General features: G+C 38.3%; 2 protein-coding genes across 5 annotated transcripts in view; one reads left to right on the top strand and one right to left on the bottom strand.

The window, feature by feature from the left end:
* The window catches only part of LOC109406155 (RING-box protein 2), a 226,138-nt gene that overhangs the window by 144,527 nt on the left and 60,995 nt on the right, over positions 1-20,616 (bottom strand). The gene's annotated exons all lie outside the window — the stretch shown is intronic.
* LOC109406109 (facilitated trehalose transporter Tret1) overlaps positions 1-20,616 on the top strand; it is a 78,785-nt gene that overhangs the window by 32,612 nt on the left and 25,557 nt on the right. Inside the window, exon 1 of one of the 4 annotated variants that reach the window (XM_029866551.2) lies at positions 6,394-6,921. The exons of 1 other annotated variant lie outside the window; for it this stretch is intronic. The gene's annotated coding sequence lies outside the window, so the exon portion shown is untranslated. Of the gene's footprint in view, positions 1-6,393; positions 6,976-20,616 lie in introns of those variants that run through there. 2 more of the 4 variants (XM_029866553.2, XM_029866552.2) reach the window with 2 other exon arrangements.

Genomic DNA, 20,616 nt, shown 5'->3' with positions numbered 1-20,616 from the left:
TCAGAAATTGGGGTTAAAAGACGGGCTTGGTGGTCTAGTAGGTGCCGCTTCTGATTTGTATGCGGATGGTCCTGGGTTCAGTTCCTGGCCCGTCCTCTTTCTTCTACTTTATATCTTGCTATACACTTTCTCTCTCCTCTCTACACATACAACTGATGTATATTCACTTGTTCATAGCCATCGCTAGAACAGAAACGGGTAGAAATAGCCTACTACCAAATTCCAACTTTCACAGTACAGTGTCAGTATATCAGTTAACGCCTATAAGTTATGCAAGCGAACTGAGTCACTCATGGAGTCGCTTTAGCTTCATAGTAGGTAATAATCACACAAATCTATCACCTTACGACTGGCATCCACGCACTAATGTGTGAACCCTCTGCCAACCATTACCTTCCAACACTCCAACATCCGCATGAATTTGTACAGCTGCAGAGGGTTATTTGGTCTGCTGGGGTTACCAACGATTTTTCTTCAGCATTCTTTTATATATTTTTTGATGAAATTTTTAAATAAACTAACTTTTGTTAAATCTGCAATAGTTCTGCTTCAAACTCACAGAATTATGATTTTTTTTTTTCAGAAATAGGGTGACAAAGGGTATTATCGGCAGATTTGTTCTCTTCGTCATGAGGGGTTTTTGTCGGCCAAATTGGTTGAAACCTGGGCATATAATCTAGATTGGGAAAGACTTGAGGCCAATTTTGAGATCAATAGGTTTCATAAACCCACTTATGACGAAGAGAACAATACAGCCGAAAATACGTAAGTTCCCTTATCAATGTTTGCTCTCATGAATTTTTCATCATTCATTTTCAACAGATTTTTGCAGCAGTTTCAAAGATTCCCTATAGATTTTTACTAGCAAGTGAGAAGGAAATGTTCGAGTGAATTACCATAAACTCAATATTTTCCTTAAAATCTTCTTGGAAATGTGTTAAAAATTTGTCAAATGACACTAGTTTACAGCATTTTTGGACTCGGTAAGCTGGTGATCATTTTTAGTGTTGAATCATGACTAGAGTTCTGAAACGTGAATGAAAAAAAAACATATTTTTAAAAACTGTAGAAGTTGATTCTAGTCTAATTTAGACTAGTCTAATCTAGTCTGGTCTAGTCTACTCATACACAGCCAAATGATACACATACACACATCATACACAGGAAAATGATAGAATCGACTATTTCCATATTTTTTCTTGTCATTATCAACACTAGCAGTGCATCGAAGATGCACTATATGTATTGAAGCGGCCAGGCCTGTAGTGTTTTTGTATAGAATTGAACAAAACCATAGAACGGAGACATCTCGTGTCAGTCGCTTATTATAGTATAAGGTATACATGAGAAGCGAACACGTTGGAAGTGACGTTGCAAAGAAAGTTAATGCCACTCCATTGAAGCTCTACTTCCTGGGATGGGGCATAGATATTTCCGCCTTATGCCCTGGCTCGAAAGCCTAGGCTTAAGCGCCATTCATTGCTCGCTCTGAAAACGGCAAAAGTAGATCCTCAGCTAAAATTCAAAACTGTTTCACGGTGTCTGTGGCAGAAGAATATTATTGAATCGAAAAATTGTATACAATCGAAAAATTGTATTCCTAAGTCACCAATTGAAAGCTTAGGCTCCATTCTTTCATTGGGAGCTAAGGGCGAAATGTTATATCGGGGATTATTTGCCCATACACATTTTGGGTAAAATGTACCCAAAAAATGGGTACTTTTCAGAAATTTGTTCTAGAAATCACAAAAAAAAATAAAAATGTTCTAGACCCCCCGATAAAACATTTCGCTCTTAACCCAAATAAAAGAGGGCACCCTTAATGTTCATTTGGTGGGTGACTTAGAGATATTTTTTTTGATAATATTTTATGTCACAGACACCGTGTGTTCTTTTGATACACGGCCCCGAAATCAGCTCGTAATTTCACATGATCGTTGGTAGAAGCTATGGATTTTTTGTAAACTAGTGTAATCTATCCTAAAAGCAGAAAGAAAAGCCTTTAAGCAGCATTTGTGATTTTTTTACAATTTTTTCATTAATCTAGAGATTTTACCGAATTTGTGTAAACATATCTTCTGGGTGTTGTCCAATTGAAATGGAAGAATTTCGCCTTTTTCCAAGAAAGATTTCCAGAAAACCTCATGTAATATTTCATGAACTTCTTATTCAGCAATACAGCAATACAAAAGTTAGATCTTAAAATTTAAGCCAAAGTCTCGTTTTCAAGAAATATTTAATAGATCACGTAGGATATTCTGTTTATAAAAGTACATACTCCTCTTGAACTCGTGAGACGGAGGTACAGTATCGGACAATAAAAATGCCCCAAAGCCGTTTTCCCATACAAACTAGTCAAATTTGGATTACCATATCTCAGCTACTTCTCAGACGATTTTTTTAAATATTTCTGTGACGAACTACAAAACATTTCAATTTTCAAAAACTGTTGAAAAAGTTCAGTGATAACTATTGTTACAAAAATTACAGATAGGTTGAATTTTGACAATAAAAATGCACCAAGACAAAAAATGTTATAGCAAAAAATGGTTACGTCATATCATTATGGTGTCTTCGGCTAATATGTTTCTTGTGTGATGACGAATAAGTTTGCTGAACAGACCAACATGATTTGACTTCAACATTTTTTGCTATACAATTTTTTTGTCTTGGTGCATTTTTATTGTCAAAATTCATCCTATCGGTAACTTTTGTAACAATAGTTATCACTGAACTTTTTCAACAGTTTTTGAAAATTGGAATGTTTTGTAGTTCGTCACAGAAAAATGAAAACAATCGGTTTTGAAGTAACTGAGATATGGTAATCTAAAGTTGACTAGTTTGTATGGGAAAACGACTTTGGTGCATTTTTATTGTCCGATACTGTATAATGAATTAATTAGAAAAATATTATTGTTTTCAGTTTGACATGTGAGTACAACCGTCGAAAAAGCTAACTGGTATGATCATATTCGACATACACGGTTAAAAGTTTTCAAAAGTTGAATAAAAAAATTGAAAAAAAATGATTAAATACATGTATGTATGTACCGTGATCTCGGGTAAAACTGACGAGGTCAATTTTTATTTGTTAATAATAATGCTTTAAGCTTAAAACAATTTGTAAAAAATGTTCATCGTCATGGCTTAAGAGTTATTGAATGACGAGTTACAGCAAAATAGTCAAACATTTCTGTATAAAATTCAATATTTTCCGAAACTGCCTGACAGGCGAACTTTAAAGACACTTTCAAACTATTGTTACCGTAGCTGTATCGCTAATGTAATGAATATTCGAATGAATGTTTCTAGCCGCCAGGCATTCGCTAAACCCGATTTCGTCATCAAAAGTTCTATAAATATTAAAGTTAATACATAAAATTGTACTTTTCTGGAAGTTATAACATATTTAGTATGAAAATTGCATACTTTCAGGCGTTTTCTTAAAATTCATTAAACTTAAAAATTAAATAATTAAAAATTTAGTGAACTTGTAAAAATTTTGCATAGCTTTTCGCATTCCGAGGTGGTTAATTCAGGAGGAAAAAAATATTTTTAGTACTTACAAAAACATTTCACTGCCTGATCAATTTCACCCCGAAATTAAAATTTTTGATTTTTTATTGCAAATGATATTTTTAGTAATAAAATGATTTGCAGTAGAATTTTCAATCTCGTTGACTGATGAAAAGCATGGTCGTACTTGTTTTAAAGCATTAAATTTAACCATATCGATAAGTATTCCAAAAATATTCGCCAAAAACTATGAAAAGTGTTCAATTTTACCCGAAATCACGATCAAAGTTGAAATATGGAATCATGCCTCAAGAAAACTCTGTCACCTGTTTGTTGGATCGATCTGAAAATTTGTTTTTTAGACAACGAGTTAAACAGTACAAGTGAGCATCGCTCGCACGCTACTGCACTTGTCTAGTTATAGAGGTGATGATACAGTATGTGCTTGGTAGTATAGATTCCTGACCGTTGATGCGTGACCGCCGAACGTCACTGAATTGAACGAAGCACGATAAGAACCAGAACCAACAACGTTGACTTTACTCTCTTGTGGACTCTTGTTGACTATGGAAAGTCAATGTCTGCCAGAGTAGAGGATGATTTGAGCATACTCATTGCAATTTATGGCATTTTCCTAATCAAGTGCTACTGTTCGAAGATAATTTCAATCAACCCCGAATGGACTGGAAGCTTCATAAACTGAATTGATCCTACATCTAGGATGAATTTAGCACCTAGAGAAGAAATATGGAATTTATAAATACTACTGATCGGATTAAGTGACTCCCCCACTAATAATACAGGGGATGCATTACTTGCCGGGTCATAAACAATCTGCGCCGGCAAGTATCGCGATCAGGTGCCGAAAGGAAGGCTTGTGTTCTCCTCCACTTGCATCGAGTGACCATAAATCAATCTTCGAAATAACCAACGGCACTATCGACGGTGCTGTAACGTTTGATTATTCTATTTTCATATCGGCACGTGTGCGTGCATCCGAACTGTTAATACCTACGTTTCCCACATTTAAAGATTCACCGTTTGGTGGAATTTTTCCAACGTCAGCTGGCCAGCCAGCTTGCCAGTTTGAAAAGGAGTGCCATCAGCTGAGTTATTTCGATTGCTGCCTCGCGCGGTTATCGGTTGATACCAAACGATATCCCGACAAGGACTCGGATATCCTTAGCGCTGTGGAATGACACGCAGGGAAATTTTGTATCCATTTGCCCAAATTACTGTGTTGACAACCGGGAAATACCTTTCAGAACCTGAAAATATAAAATATCAGGGTCTTTATTTTATACTCACTTTCAGACGCTTCTGTTTTGAAAAACTTTTTTTTTTGATTATAACTGAATAAAATGCTGGAATCCTCCGAAAGAAGCTACACTGATAGACGGCTTACGGTAATGACGAGCATACAAATGTTTTCAAATTTACCATGGCAAAACGTGATCATCGACCAACAAACGCTTCTTGTGTGCGTTTTGTTTCCTTACTTATCAACCGGTTCGATCGCCGAGTGGTAGCGTGCGAGTCTGGTGATCTCAAGGTTCTCGGTTCGAATCCGGCTGCCAACTGACACTTTTTTTGTAATTGTAAATCGGGCCCATGGTAGAATTGAAAACATAAATCTGTTGAGATCAAACGAAAATCAGTCTGCACAAATTAAGTGGCGTTGTGTATTTAAGTTGACCCTCAGAATAGTAATTTCAACTGCAAGCCGTCTTTCAGTGTATGTTCTGAAGAATTTTCTTATTTGACGGATATACAAGGGATAGACAAAATGATCGAGACGGGCAAAATTTTCACTTTTTAAAAAGTGTTCAACTAACTGTAACTTTTCGAAAAGTGCATAAAATATTCTCAAAATTTTACTGTAAGTTCATCAATTAGTTGTGTATCAGTGGTCCAAAATTAGAAGAGATCGGGCCATTCTCCACGAAGTTAAGATTCTTTAAAAAGGTAAAATTATCCGATAGCCAACTTTGAGCTTTTATATCTCCGGATTCAATGAACCGATTGAAATGAAATTTTGACCATTTATGACTTATATAATGAGCAATGAAAAACCATTGACTTAACTTAATATTTTAACACGGAAGAAAATGATAACGATTAGATTATTTTTCTAATAAAACACACAAATTTTCCAAAATATCAACATCGTTTCAAAATACAAGATGCAAATTATAGTTCATTTAATTTTCCTCTAATTGACTTATATATAAATGTTTTTCATAGGAAAGTAACAACAAAGCCACCAATAAATTGAAAACGGTATAGAATGCATATTAAAAATGGACCAATTTACTAAAAAATAGTGAAAAAATAAAATCGCTATAATTTTGTCTCTTGTTCAAAATTTCAAGTTAAATCAAATGTTTTCCAAATTTCATTATATAAATCATAAATGGTCAAAATTTCATTTCAAGCGGTTAATTGAATCCGGAGATATAACAGCTCAAAGTTGGCTATCGAATAATTTTACCTTTTTTAAGAATCTTTATAACTTTGTGGAGAATGGCCCGATCTTTTTCAAATTTGAACCACAACTAGTTGATGCACTCACAGTAAAAATTTGAGAATATTTGATGCACTTTTCGAAAAGTTACAGCTAGTTGAACATTTTTTGAAAAGTGAAAATTTTGCTTGTCCCGATCATTTTGTCTATCCCCTGTATAGCTGTATTAGATTTTTTCAGTAATTCCTTTAGTGAATTATGCGGGAATTTCCGATAGATAATTTTTAAATTTTGACTTTAAATTCAGGAAATCTTATTTTTCAGGACGGTTTTTAATCAAGACAGATCACCGTACGTATATCGAACTATTTTACTTCGGTATCTTTGATACATACATCAAAGTTAAGATAATGTAACAATTGCGAACATACTTTGAAGTAAGCATCCATTCAATTTGAAATTCAAACGACTGTTTGGTTGCTTCGAGCTGTCTGTCGACATTTCTCTGAGTGAACAGTTGGTCGACGGAATGCAACTCCCGGTAGGTAGCAGTCGCTTGCATAAAATCATCAATAAGTGCATTTATGGCGATGGCTTTTTCGCGCTTTCCTGAACATCTTCCCTCATACTCGTGCTAAACCGAGGGATAGCTGGTAGAAAAGGCAGAACGGCGAGTGTCGGCGTTCAATTGCTGAAATATGGCACGATAGAGTACTGAATCGTTCCGTGTTGTTCCGTCTCGCTCCTGTTCCAAGGAGTAGCATTTTTTAAATCTGCCACTATCAGTTGTATAAAAACAATCATCGATTGGCAGGACGGCTCAGTCTCCGTCCGGTCGCTAAGCTGAAATCGATAGATCCCGTCGTCGTGGTCGTCGTCGCCACCGTCTCACGAGTGGAACGTGTCAGTGAAAAGAAGCGTGTTTGCTTCTCGACGGATTCGTGAGTGTTCTAAACCGGGGGTAGGCTCTGTGGGACACCGAGCAAATCGCCCGAGTGAGCCGCAGTGCATTTTCCCAGAGGGTGCCTAGCGATCCTTCCCGTACGCGGCACCGTAGACGCCTCCGCCGCCGCTGTTCAAGATCATTCAATACCTTGTGTGTGCAAATTGCTCTGTTTGGTTGGTTCCGAAGATCACGTTTAACTACCAGATTACAACCCGTGCAAAACAAGCGGAATGGAAAATATTTACGCTAGTGATTCGAATCTGGACTAAACAGCATGGGGGCAGTTTGTGTGACTCTTGTGTGAACGTGGCCAACGAGTGTCGCCTGAAGGTCGTAGAACAAAGCGATCACAGTTTATACTGCTCAAAAGCAAAGAAAACTTGCTCTATACGTTATCAGAGTGAACAGTACTCCAAGATGGAGCAATTACACTTCGAGTTATCATATTTTGATTTATTAGCGTTTCCTAGAATTATGCTGTATCAGCGCGTGGAGAATAACTCTGTTTAAAATTAAAAAAAAAAATCATCCTTTAAATTGGCATAAGTAGTTTAGAAATACCTACAGGGAACTACAGCTAGTCTTGGTTAAAGATCGTAAAATCCTTTGGTTTTATCGGTTTTATCTCTTTCCTTCTTCGAACATGAGACGGTTCCAAAGTGATTAGAGTTGTGCTACTATTAACAAAGTCAAAGAACAAATCATGTTGATCCCAACTTTGTTCCTTAGTGTGAAGATGTCGGTTTTGAACTTACTTTTCTCGCTCAATCCCAAACAATTAACAATTCCCTCAATTTTTCTGGAGTTGTGCTGTGATGTATGTTCTCTATGAAGTGATACGCAAAGCAGCACGACGATGATCACGCCAACTGAAAGATGTACGTACTAAGTACGTACGATCGTGCATGCACTGCTAGCTAGTTACCAATACCTTGGATCTACAATACGGCCTAAACAGCCTGAGCAAGGAAGATCAGCATTCAGCGTATCCGTAATTATGATTGATAGCCCTCATAGATGTGGCGCACGTGCCAGTGACCTTTTTCGAATTCGTTCAATGCGTTACATAGATTATCTTGCCCAATTAGACACATTGAACTTCCCCCTGCGGAAGATTTGTAATTCAACATTTCCGCGTTAAACTGGGTCGAGGTCGTTACGACACCACCAGTAGTACTGCGTTGATAAGGCAATTGATTTCGGAAAACCGTCCGAATATGGGTCGTCACGTGAAGCTGAATGGGATTATTTTTGGGTCGATCCGAGTGGTTTGATAGTTTCTAATAATTAATGTGCTTCATACATCGTCATGTAACGGAACAAAAGTGCAATGGCAATACAATTCGATTTTAGATGAAATATCAGTATCAGTGCGATCAGTAAATTTATAAAAGACTCTCACAATACGTTATAAATATCGTCAATACCATTCAATTTCTAATAATTGCTGCATTGCATTACTAAGGATTATTCTATTTGACTTGTACATAACAGTTCTAACCGAATCTAACAGCATCAAATATTTATAAGTTTTTATAACCTATGTATCAGTTGGTTACTTTTTTTCCTGTATTATATGTGATCATCAAAACATCTTGACTAAATATGACATTTAAGATACCGAGCCGATTTAATTATCTGCAATTCAATTAATTGATTTGGTATACTCTAATTTACTGCCCATAAAAAGTTATAAAGCAGTTTTTGCCAAAATGGCAAAAAAATCTTCCTTAGCACATGCTACTGAAGTGAGCTTCTAAGAACATGAACGCTCCAATAAAGTTCCGAGTAGCATCTTAAGCAGCTTCCAATGAGCCTGACAATGAGCCTGACAATGAGCCTATTTGCAGCCAGAAAGTTCCACTCAGAACTTTAACTAAACTTCGTAGAACTTGAAAGTGCATTTTGTCATGGGAAGCGGAACTTTTGATTACTTGGACCATAAGCTGAGAGCTTCCTACATACTTACTTTTATTTGTTCAACATTACATTTATAACAAGACATAATCAACAATCAACCCCATGAAACGGCTGTCATCCACATACAACTGGATTGAAGCCAAAAATATGGTGCTGGACGTGGTGCTGATTTGAATCGGCGGTTGCATAAGGCTGAAAACACAGTGATTTTTTCTGTTGGAGCAGGTGCGACATTCAAATTTAATTGACTAACAACACTTACAACAAATGGGCTAATAGTTATTTATGTGACGAGTTGATTTTTTCAGCACGAGTCGTACATTTATCCAACGAGGCTTGCCGAATTGGATAAATACGAAGAGTGCTGAAAAAATCGAGTTTTGCAACGAGTTTCATACAAAATTTTATGCAATGATTTTTTCATAATGCAACTCATTTGAGTTGCATAATGTTCATAATGCAACTCAAATGAGTTGCATTATGAACATTATGTAACTGTTTTCCATTATGCAACTCATTTCAGTTGCATTATGAACCGGTACGGAAAAGTTGGTCATTATGATACTAAAATGAGTAGTATAAAATAGAAATAATGACACTGAATTGCATAAATGTATTTTCATACTTGTGCGTTTTGAAAATTTATCAATGAACACTAAACCCATTGAACAATAAGTGGAAATGATCGTTTTTCGATCACGAATTCATCTTCGTACGACAAAGTTCGCTTCCGCACGTAGCAGGTTGGCCAGCAGACTGAAATTTTGTAAACAAACCTGTGGCGCCCCACCAAAGGCGGCAGCTTCAAGAACTAACGCTTTCTTCAGGGGGTTGTCAACAATAGTACGCCACAATACTCGGTTTGTGGCTGCCGCTCCCCATCCTCGGACGTGTCCAATGCTCGCCCGGTCACGCTCCACCTGATCCGCCCATCGTGCTCTCTACGCTTCACGCCTTCTTGTGCCAACCGGGATAGTAGCAAACACCAGCTTTGCAGGGTTTTTGCCCGACATTCTTGCAACGTGCCCACCGTATCCTTCCGGCTTTGGCCACCTTCTGGATGCTGGGTTCGCCGTGAAGTGCAGTGAGCTCGTGGTTCATCCTTCTCCACCACACACCGATCTCCTGCACACCGCCCGTCTATCGTAACATTATTACCCAGACGGATCCGGTCGTGTTCGGTTCCGCCTACCAGCATGTACTTTGTTTTTGAGGCATTCACCATCAGTCCGACCTTGCTGCTTCGCGTTTCAGGCGGGTGTACAGCTCAGCCACCATTCCAAATGTTCTGGCAATAATGTCCATGTCGTCCGCAAAGCACACAAATTGACCGGATTTTGTGGAAATCGTTCCCCGGCTGTTGAGCCTGGCTCGTCGCATCACACCTTCCAGAGCGATGTTGAAGAGTAGGCATGAAAGTCCATCACCTTGTCGCAGTCCCCGGCGAGATTCAAATGAACTGGATAGTTCACCCGAAACCCTTACGCAGTTTTGCACACCGTCCATCGTTGCTTTAATCAGTCTAGTTAGCTTTCCAGGAAAGCCGTTTTCGTCCATGATACTCCATAGCTCTGCGCGGTCGATACTGTCGTATGCCGCCTGGAAGTCGATGAACAGGTGATGCGTTGGGACCTGGTATTCACGGCATTTCTGAAGGATTGAAGACCTGGTCCGTTGTCGACCGGCCGTCGATGAAGCCGGCATGATAACTTCCCACGAACTCATTAATTTTAGGTGACAGACGAAGGAAGATGATCTGGGATAGCATTTTGTAGGCAGCATTCAAAATAGTGGTCGCCCTGAAGTTCTCACATTCCAAATGATCGCCTTTCTTGTGAATGGGGCAGATTACCCCTTCCTTCCACTCCTCCGGTAGCTGTTCGGTTTCCCACAGATCCTGACTATCAGCCGATTCAGACAGGTGGGCAACTTTTCTGGGCCCATCTTGATGAGTTCAGCTGCGATACCATCCTTACCAGCTGCTTTGTTGGTTTTGAGCTGGTGAATGGCATCCTTAACTTCCCTCAGCGTGGGAGTTGGTTCATTTCCGTGCTCCGCTGCACTGGCGTCGTCGTTTCCTCCGTCGCCGTGGGCTCCCGTGCCTACGTTCTCCACGCCGTTCAGGTGCTGATCGAAGTGCTGCTTCCACCTTTCGATCACCTCACGTCCGTCCGTCAAGAGGCCTCCGTCTCTATCCCTGCAAATTTCGGCTCGCGGCACGAAGATGTTGCGGGATGCGTTGAGTTTTTGATAGAACTTCCGTGTTTCTTGGGAACGGCACAGCAGCCGAGATTGGAAAAGCTATTTCAAAGTCAAATTTCATCGCAGTCGAATACGAAAACTTATGCACTAAATTAACAAAATCAATACTTTAATTGATGAGCCTGTTTGAAAATGTGCAAAACTTTTTTTTTGCGACAGCTCAAGCGTATCTGATACGAGGTACCTTCAAAAGTGGTTACAAGGCTCTCCCTCTATTCATCCTTAAGTATTCAGTTGCCTAATACGCAGCAAACGGTGAAGTACTAGATTGAAAGTGGTGAGCTGGATTTTTGTATGATGAGATGATAAATTCTCCGTTTCTGCAATAAACTAGTGAAATTCTTCATTTCACATCTCGCTATCAGGGGTAAACTTTACAGTAATATTCCATCTGCTCTTGGAGATTTGAATTAAGTGACGATTCAACGAAATACCTACTTCGCATCTTCTACTACATTGCTTCTTGATTCCTCGTTTTATCCTCACAGACCACAGAGGGAAAGCTGCTTTCAAAGCTACCGTAGGCATTATGTCACTTGGAGAATAAACGAATCGTGAGAAGAGTTCCCAGTTTATATGCCTTGAATTACAGAAGTGATGGCCAAATGTAGACATATGCCAATTTGTATTCTTTTTGAACTGCAATATGTGGCGATTTCTTTGAAAGCATCACTTTAGAAGATGGTTCCTCATATGGTAAATAAATCGAGCAAAATACGTGATTCATGCCAAGTTTCCAAACAGAAACGTCAATTGCAGCAGGAAATACTCTCTCTCTCTCCTCTTGGCGTGGCGTTCTCACTGGGACAGAGTGTGCTCGTCAACATAATACTAAAATTTATTCAGGTTTGTGCTAACGTAAGTACCTATCTCGACAACACATAGAACGTGACGTGAGACAGGGCACAACACTTATAGTTCTTGCAACAAAAAAAAAAAGGAATAAAATTTACCTTTTATGTCGACCGGTTTTGGGCTCGATGTTGCCCATCGACGGGACGATATCTGCCTGATTAAGTAAGGTGCTAATTCGTCATGCAGCGCACAGTCTCTCTCTCTCTTCTTGGCGTAACGTCCTCATTGGGACAAAGCCTGCTTCTCAGATTAGTGTTCTATGAGCACTTCCACAGTTATTAACTGAGAGCTTCCTCTGCCAATGACCATTTTGCGTTTGTGTTCAGCTTAGCAGCTTTCCTACGTAGTAGAGGAAACTTTCAGTCAGGCATTGTCAACATGCACAGCTCTTCACACAATCTCAAGTGCTTGTCTCCCGTTTTTGCTGAGAGATAGAGACGTATTGGTGAGAGCTTTCGTAACTGTGCGGGAGACAAATCGTTGCACTAGCTCTACTCTTAACGACGCAGAAAGTAATGCGCAGTACTTCGCACTGTGCTTGTCACAGTGCATTTGTTTGGTGTTTTCAGTAAACGGAGTAACACTTATTAAATTAATTAGACAGTTTGTGTTTTCGGCAAAGTTGTTAGGCTTGTCAAGAACTTCTAAGTGATGGATCGTTTGATTCGAAAATTCACCAATCTTGCGTAGAGTCAAGCACAGTGCCAAGAACAGAAAGAGAGAGTGCATACGACGGTGCGCGAGAGGTAAGAGCGCACGGCAAAGTAATCAATTGTACATACTCGCCTCCTTCTAGTTTGCTGTGCTATCTCGTAGCAGCGTGTGCGGCTCACAAAGAGTTTTGAGTCGCATCCTATCCCTGCTCTCAGTCAATATCGGTGTAAGTGCTCAAAGAACACAGAGAAGCAGGTTTTATTCCAGTGGCACGTAACGCTACACCGAGGAAAATTTCTACTCAATGACTGAGTTGGCCTTACTCAGAAATTGAAAAATCCTTTGTTTTCTTACTCAGTTTCGGCTAAAAGTGGGACAACCCATTGGCAATCCAAATTGTCCCTTGAGATATTCCTAAATTATCCTACTCTAAATCTCTAAAGAATTCCTTGATAAAATTTTAGAAGATATTCCTGAAGGAACAGCTGATTTTTTTCCTGAAGGAGTTCATGGAAGATTTCTTTAGAGTATTTTCCTAATGGATTCGTTAGAGGATTTTTTTTTAAGAATTCTTGGTAAAACTTCGGTCAAAATCTCTGGAAGAATCGATGAAACTTTTCGCAAGAAATGTTTCTTCCTCGAACTCACTGGTGCTCGTAATGTGTTTCGTGTTCGTTGTCTAGTGTTAAGTTTCGTTCAGTTTGTACAGCCTTTGGCTGAAGATGGTGTCCGTTTTTTTTTCTAATTTTTGTAGGAATTCTTGTAGAAGTTGGAAACCGTGGAGAAGCACAGACAAGATTCTATAGTCAATCTTACTAATAAGTTTCGAACAAATCCTTATTAGCATTCCTGAAAAAAGAAGAAATTCTTGAGGAGTCCTTGCAGGAATTGCTGAAAGATTCCTTGGAGGATTACCCGGAGAATACCGGGATTCTGGGATGAATTTCAGAAGGATTTTTTCCTGACGCAATATTTGTAAGAATTCCTGAGGGAATCTTTGAAAACATTTCTAACAGGATTAAAAAAAAAAGACACTACACCATCTTCGGCCAGAGGCCGCACAGACTGAACATAACTAACATTAGACAACGGACAACACATGAAACACCCAGTGGCCCAGTGGAGATTTTTCCGTTTGACGAAAAGTTTTAGTTTTCCCCTATTGGAGCGGGAATCGAACCCACACTCCGAGGCTTACGAGACACCTAAACGACTGACGCCGCTAACCGCTCGGCCACGTAGCCCACAATTTTGAAGGAATTGATGGAGAAATTTGGATCATTTCCTGTATGTATCCATTGAAGCTTTCCTGAAGGAGTACTTGGAATAATATTATTTCTGACGAAAACTCCGGAGGACTTCCTCAAGAAATTCTTGGAGAACTTCCAAACTCCTTCAGGAGGTCTTCCAGAAAGAGTCCGCAGAGATGGTATTACGCACTAAAAAGGTGCACAGTGCAGCTAATTTTCATATTAAAACCGCGCACACTTGCACTCACACTGAGGAGCATGTCTTCCCTGGGAGTCCGGGTAGAAATTTCTGAATAAATCATCGGAGGAATAAACGAAGCATTCTCTGAAGAAACCCCAAGCGTAATTCCTGGAGGACCTCCAGGAACTCTTTCAGCGCCTTGAAGAAATACTTGGGAATCGTAGAGGAAATCTAGAATAGATTCATGGAAGAATGTAGGCGTAACTGCTGGTGAAACTCGAAAAGGAATCTCACCTAGGACACCTTGAAAAAATATTCGGGAATCGTGTAGAATACTTTCGATGAGGTACCTGGATTAACTTAAGGTGAAATATCAAAGAAGAGTTCAAAAATTCCTGAAAGTACTCCACGGTCTTAAATAGGGCTCGTCAGTGAACTACGTAGACTTTAAATGGTGGAATGGATCAAAGCTATACATATTCTAAAAATTTAGTATTGACAAAAGTCTACAAGGGGAAAAGAGGGGTGATTTGGTTTCTGAGATGATCAGAATTGAGTCTACGCAGTAAACAGTAAATTGACAGCCCTTGAAACCTGTACAAAATCTAGTATTTTAATTGAAAACTAGTTCCGCATTGTGGTTAAATCACATACCAAACTTTTCCACACTTGGGGGCAATATAGACTTTGCAATCATGGGATGAAACATCTAAAAAATTGCTCACGAGAGCCACGTTGTTGTGAATTGCGTACCATGCGTTCCACCACTTGTGTATCAGTGTCATTAGCTTTCTGTATAACTTTGCTACAGACACGAATCTTCATGGTGGCGTGGTTCATGAATAAAAGCATGTCATTCCCAATTAGAGGTAAATTGGCAAGAAGAGGTTGTTAAAACCATCATAAAATCAAAATGAAAGGTATAAGGTTTTATGACGGTTGTCAAAACCTAGCTACAAGAGAAGTTGGTCATCAAAATGTTACTTGAGATTCATCACGTTATTTTCAACCGTTAGCAAGGCATTGAGGTAGACGAATTCTTCTACCACCTCGAAAGTATCTTCGTCTATCATTGCTGCTAGGGCTTGTTCTGTCTCGCTCAGTCCCTCCTACCAGCATGTACTTTGTTTTAGCCGCATTCACCACCAGTCCAATCTTTACTGCTTCACGTTTCAGGCGGGTTTACAGTTCTGTCACCTTTCCAAATGTTCTAGCAATAATATCCATGTCATTCGCAAAACAGACAAATTGGCCGGATTTCGTGAAAATCGTCTCGGCTCATCGCATAGTATCTTCCAATGCGATGTTAAACAGAACAGAGTCCATCACCTTGTCGTAGCTCCCAGCAAGATTCGAACGAACTAGATAGATCACCTGAAACCCTTACGCAGATTTTTACACCGTCGCTTTAATCAGTCTAGCGTCTCCAAGAAGCTGTTATCACTCATGATTTTCTATAACTCTGTGCGGTCGATACTGTCATACGTCGCCGGGGAATCGATGGTGCATTGGGACCTGGTACAGATCTGGTCTGTTGTCGAGCGGCCATCGACGAAGCCGGTATTATAATTTCCTACAAAGTTGTTCACTTTAGGTGAGAGACGATGGAAAATGATGTGGGATAGCACTTTGTATGCGACATTCGGAATTGTGATCGCTCGGAAGTTCTCACACTCCAACTTGTTACCTTACTTGTAGATGGGGTAAATGAGCCCTGCCTCCCAATCCTGAGGTAGCTGTTTGGTCTCCCAGATCCGGACTATTGGCCGGTGCAGGCATGTGGCCAAAATTTCAGGCTTATTTTGATGAGTTCAGCTCCGATGTCATCCTTTCTTAGCTGACTTATTGTTCCAGAGACTGTCCGTATTAGAGTCCCGCAGATTGTTATTTTTTCTTCTTCACCAGACTTTATCTGTTAGTACACAGGGTCAAATATTTGTCCAAAAAGAAACCAAAGCTCAAACAACTTGTTTGACTCGATCGAATTTTCATTAGTGTCAAACTGATGTTGTTTCTTGAGTTCTTTTCTTGTCAAATATTCGACCTTGTGTACTTCAGGCCTTGTATTCAAAATTTTTGCAGACGTGCTTGATAGGTAAGCAATTGACAGTTTGATAGATAGATTTTTTTTCACTATTTCCGGGACAGTGAGATAAACAGACTGTAATAAAAATGAAAAACACTGAGATCTGCGTGTACAAAATTCGCCACGCACCGGGTCGAATTATTTGAACTTAATCGGTACCAATTTAGAAAACGTCGTCGTCGTCGTTAAGCACCCACCTAAGCGTCAATCCTCGCTCCACCACCAATGCAATGAATTCAAATGAGCAAATTTGTCAGCATTTCCGAACGAAGTCGAGCCCCCAGTTCGTTAAACAAACCGCCGAGCCCCTTCGAAATGAAAAAAAAAAACGGTTCATTTGAATGAGTCAGTGCCAATTGAACATTCAACTCACTTTCACGCAAGAGAACACGTCGGTCATTAGCGTCATCATTACCCACCATAACATCCAATTGAACACGGTGCTCCCCAGACCGTTATTATAAAATAAAAATCTCCATCCAATCGGTGCCCACCATTCGTTTTCTATGACTATTCTGCATGTCTGGGCAAAATTTGAAAAAAATCGTAGGGCCCATTTTTGAGTTAGGCCCTTTTAAAAGGCGTAAAGCCATATATTCAAAGAAAAAATCGAAATATCAGCCATTTTTTAACGATTTTGATGAAATATTTTCACGAAGAATCGTTTTGTATTGAGTACCAGTAGTATCAAACATAGTTTTTACTGATTTCTACCAACATGTGAAAAGGGCGGAACAGCCATTGGACGTCTCAGCTTCTTCCGTCCCTCCTAGACGTAAATCCATTTATTTATGAAAACATAAACCGTTATCAGATACAGGGGAGTCTGCTCTACCTGTTACTGGTCAAAAGTTGCAGAAATTTGCAATGGTTGTTACTCCATTTTCAAATGCTAGTCTAGATTTTTTAATGAAAATGTAAACATTTGAGTGTTGTAGTATGGATAAGTGAGTACTATTACGTGAATATTACAATAAATTCTGAACATCTATGTTTGCATCAACTAAGAATAAAACGCGGACAAAATTACAAGAAAAGGAAAATATAAAGATAGGTAGGGTAACCAATATAATTTGGACCCCCATATATTTTGGACCCCCTGTGTCCTATTATCACAACTTACACATGTTTAATGATGAGATGACGGAAATTTTTAGAATCATTCGCTAAATAAGATCGCTCTGCGCGGGCAGCAATCATTTCTTCGCTGGAAATATCCTTATTTGCCTTGAAATTATTTTTTGCCAATCTCGTCATCCGTGCGAGTGCCGCATCATGTTTACAAAAAGAGATTGCAGTGCTGAGGAAACTTGCAGTTGTAAACAAAAACGTTTATCATTCTAGCGCATTAAATTCGCAAAGTTCGTGTAATCAGCCTTTGTCAATCAAGTAATTAGGATGTGTTCCAGCATATTCAAGCGGCAAATCCTTCCAAAATAAATTCAAACGAGTTTAAACACCGGGTGTCCAAAATATATACTGAAGAGGGTCCAAAATATATTGGGGTGTCCAAAACAGTAAAAACTGATGCTTCAAAAATCAGTTATTTTCATCAAATTTTCAGCCAGAAATGACCTTGTGGGTATTTTTAACGAACAGTGGAGGCTTTTTCGAACATACTAACATCATCATTATGTGGAAATACCCTCTGAATCTGTTTGATTTTGAATTAAATTCAAACCAATGTCCTCTAGGGGTCCAAAATTCAACCGTTACCCTATCTAATACATGATAAAAGTGATGAGGAAATTTAAATTTAAATAACACTTATAAATTTTATAGGAAATAATAGAAATTGTAGAAAAAAGTTGGAGCCATGGTTGGAACCTTGAAATTTTATCCATATAAGTTCGTTTTCTCACATGAATGAAACACAAAATAAATACCCAAGTATGAGGCAGAGCAGATCCAAACAAAGTATCTTATTCAAAGGAATAGGTTTAAAAATATTTGCTACAAGATACCAATCGTTTTGTCAGTGTTTTATGTCTCTCGAGTCTCGAGTCATTTAATCATTTTCAAGAGTTGATGAAGTGATATCCATCACGATGTTTTGACATTGTAATATCAAGCACATGTGTTTTAAGACTGGGGCCGGAATCCCACTTCTAATGTATGTAAAGGACATACTTTCCTGTCCTTTCGACTAGAAATCTTATTGGGCTAAAAGCTAGTTTAAACAGATAAAAAGCTATTTTCTTAATACCATGTCAAAACATCTGATACATCTATACAAAAAGTTTTTATATTTGTTAAAAAATATTGGATTTAAAGTTCTCAATAAATCAAAGTTCTGAGGGAAAGAAGGTCAATATTCCGGTCCCTTAAATGTTGAAAATATTGTGTGGACAAAAGGGGGAGGAGGTTAAGATGGCCACCGATTGATTTCTTTCTTGTTGTTATGATGTATTCTCACTTCTTACAAAAAACAACAAAAAGAATACACAAAACAGACCAGAACAGATACCTTACGTTGATTATGGATAGCGCCAGTTGAAATGAGCTGCGAAAATTATTGAAGAAATTACCCACATAAAATATGCAGATGTCTCTGTTAAAGTAGATATATACAGACTTGCTTCGGCATTAGAGTCTTTTAATTTGCAATACACTTCAACGATTAACATTAACTCAATTTCACCATGGCATGGCATCTTTTCAAACTTAAAATAAAGATTCTGCGGCCAATCAGTTTCGAACAAAGCACATTGTGATTATCGAATTAGTTGATAAAAGAGAAGTCAAATCGCTGTCAAGAGGCACTTGTGGTGTGATGATCATGTTTTCTCATAGTAAATTTAAACACATTTTTCAGTGTTGATATTATTTATAATACACTACTTTGTATTCAAGATATTACTTTAATATATTGAATTTGATTGTACTTGATTAAATGCAATTGCCAATCGAAATTTATAAATCATCACATATAGGTGTTCCTGATTTTATACAGAATTTATTTTTCTGCAAATAAAACTAGTACGTTAAGGGCTTAAAACAATTTAAACTCTTCTTCTACGGCGATTCACTCCAGATGAGCTGCAGTGAAACCTTTGGTTCAACGCTTACCCTGTCCATCCCTCAAAATGTGACCTTCTAACCTCGAGCTGCCACGAATATTGTGGCTTTCTCCCATTACTAACAGATATGATTAAAAAGTTGTTATCGTGAGTATATTCCCGGGTAGAGGAAAAGAGCTCAATAATGACATATTCTGATATTGAGATCAAAATGTGATATTGGTTTGATTGACATAAGAGATAAAAGATCTAACAATAATATCTGAAAAGTGCTCCTGACACATCATCATCAGAACATATTTAGATCTTTTAAGATCTGACCAATAGCAGCAAGCTATTCGCTTAATCTTGAAATATCAAATTTTGATATTGTTCAGATATTCCAGGAGCATTTTTCAGATATTATTTTCAGATCTCTTATCTCTTATATCAATCAAACCAATATCATGTTTTGGTCGTCAGTACTTCATCTCTACCCGGGTTGTATATATTTTGTTCAAAAAAGATCTTCGGCTTCGTAAAACGTTATATGCGATTGAGCCCCGAATAAATGAACTAGATAAAAAAAACCCTTCTCCTATTATTCTTACGCACATAATGTGCATTCCCTTCATTTACTTATTTGTTTATCAATATTCACGATTTTCTTACCGTATTTGAACGTGAGAAGTTACAAACTTTATTGAAATATTTTCATATAAATTCACATTTATTTATTTCAATTAACAAAAATGTTCATATTTTCTTCAAATAGTTCAACAAAAACTATGCCAAACATATCTAATACTCAATGCAATAGAATTATTCTTGAAAATATTTCATCAAAATTGTTTTAAAATGGCTGAGTACATAAATATTTTGATTTTTTTCATTGAATATATAGCTTTACGCCCTTTAAAAGGACCTAACTTAAAAATGGGCCCTACGATTTTTTTCAAATTTTGCCCAGACATGCAGGATTGTCATAGAAAATGAATGGTGGGCACCGATTGGATGGAGATTTTTATTTTATAATAACGGTCTGGGGAGCACCGTGAATACAGCACGCGTCGTCAGGACCCTTGTGGTTTTAGCGCCACGGGCGCCCCAACCAGTAGGTAATAGGGTGTCTCTTGTCAATTCAATTGAGAGCCATTGTCACATTAAGTCAGTTTGCAGTGATACATTTTCATCGAGGCATCATCGGCTTGGTCAATTTGTATTGTTGGAATCGCGTCATCCGTAGGGTTGGCATTGGATTCATCTTATGATGTTTCACTATCAGTTCAAGTTGTTTTCAGAAGCTACACGCCTACACATTAAGAGCGAAATCAGATGCATGGGATTGGACAATTGGTTTAATATACATACCCATTAATATGGATTGAGTATTTAAATTCAATGTCGGATTTTTCACAAAATTTTTGAAAGAATTTTGAGAAAAACGTATAGTAATTCTAAATAAATTTTAGTGAATTTTTTG

The sequence above is a fragment of the Aedes albopictus genome, chromosome 2 (assembly GCF_035046485.1).
Source record: "Aedes albopictus strain Foshan chromosome 2, AalbF5, whole genome shotgun sequence".
Taxonomy (NCBI): domain Eukaryota; kingdom Metazoa; phylum Arthropoda; class Insecta; order Diptera; family Culicidae; genus Aedes; species Aedes albopictus.
This window is presented reverse-complemented; position numbering and strand designations above follow the sequence as displayed.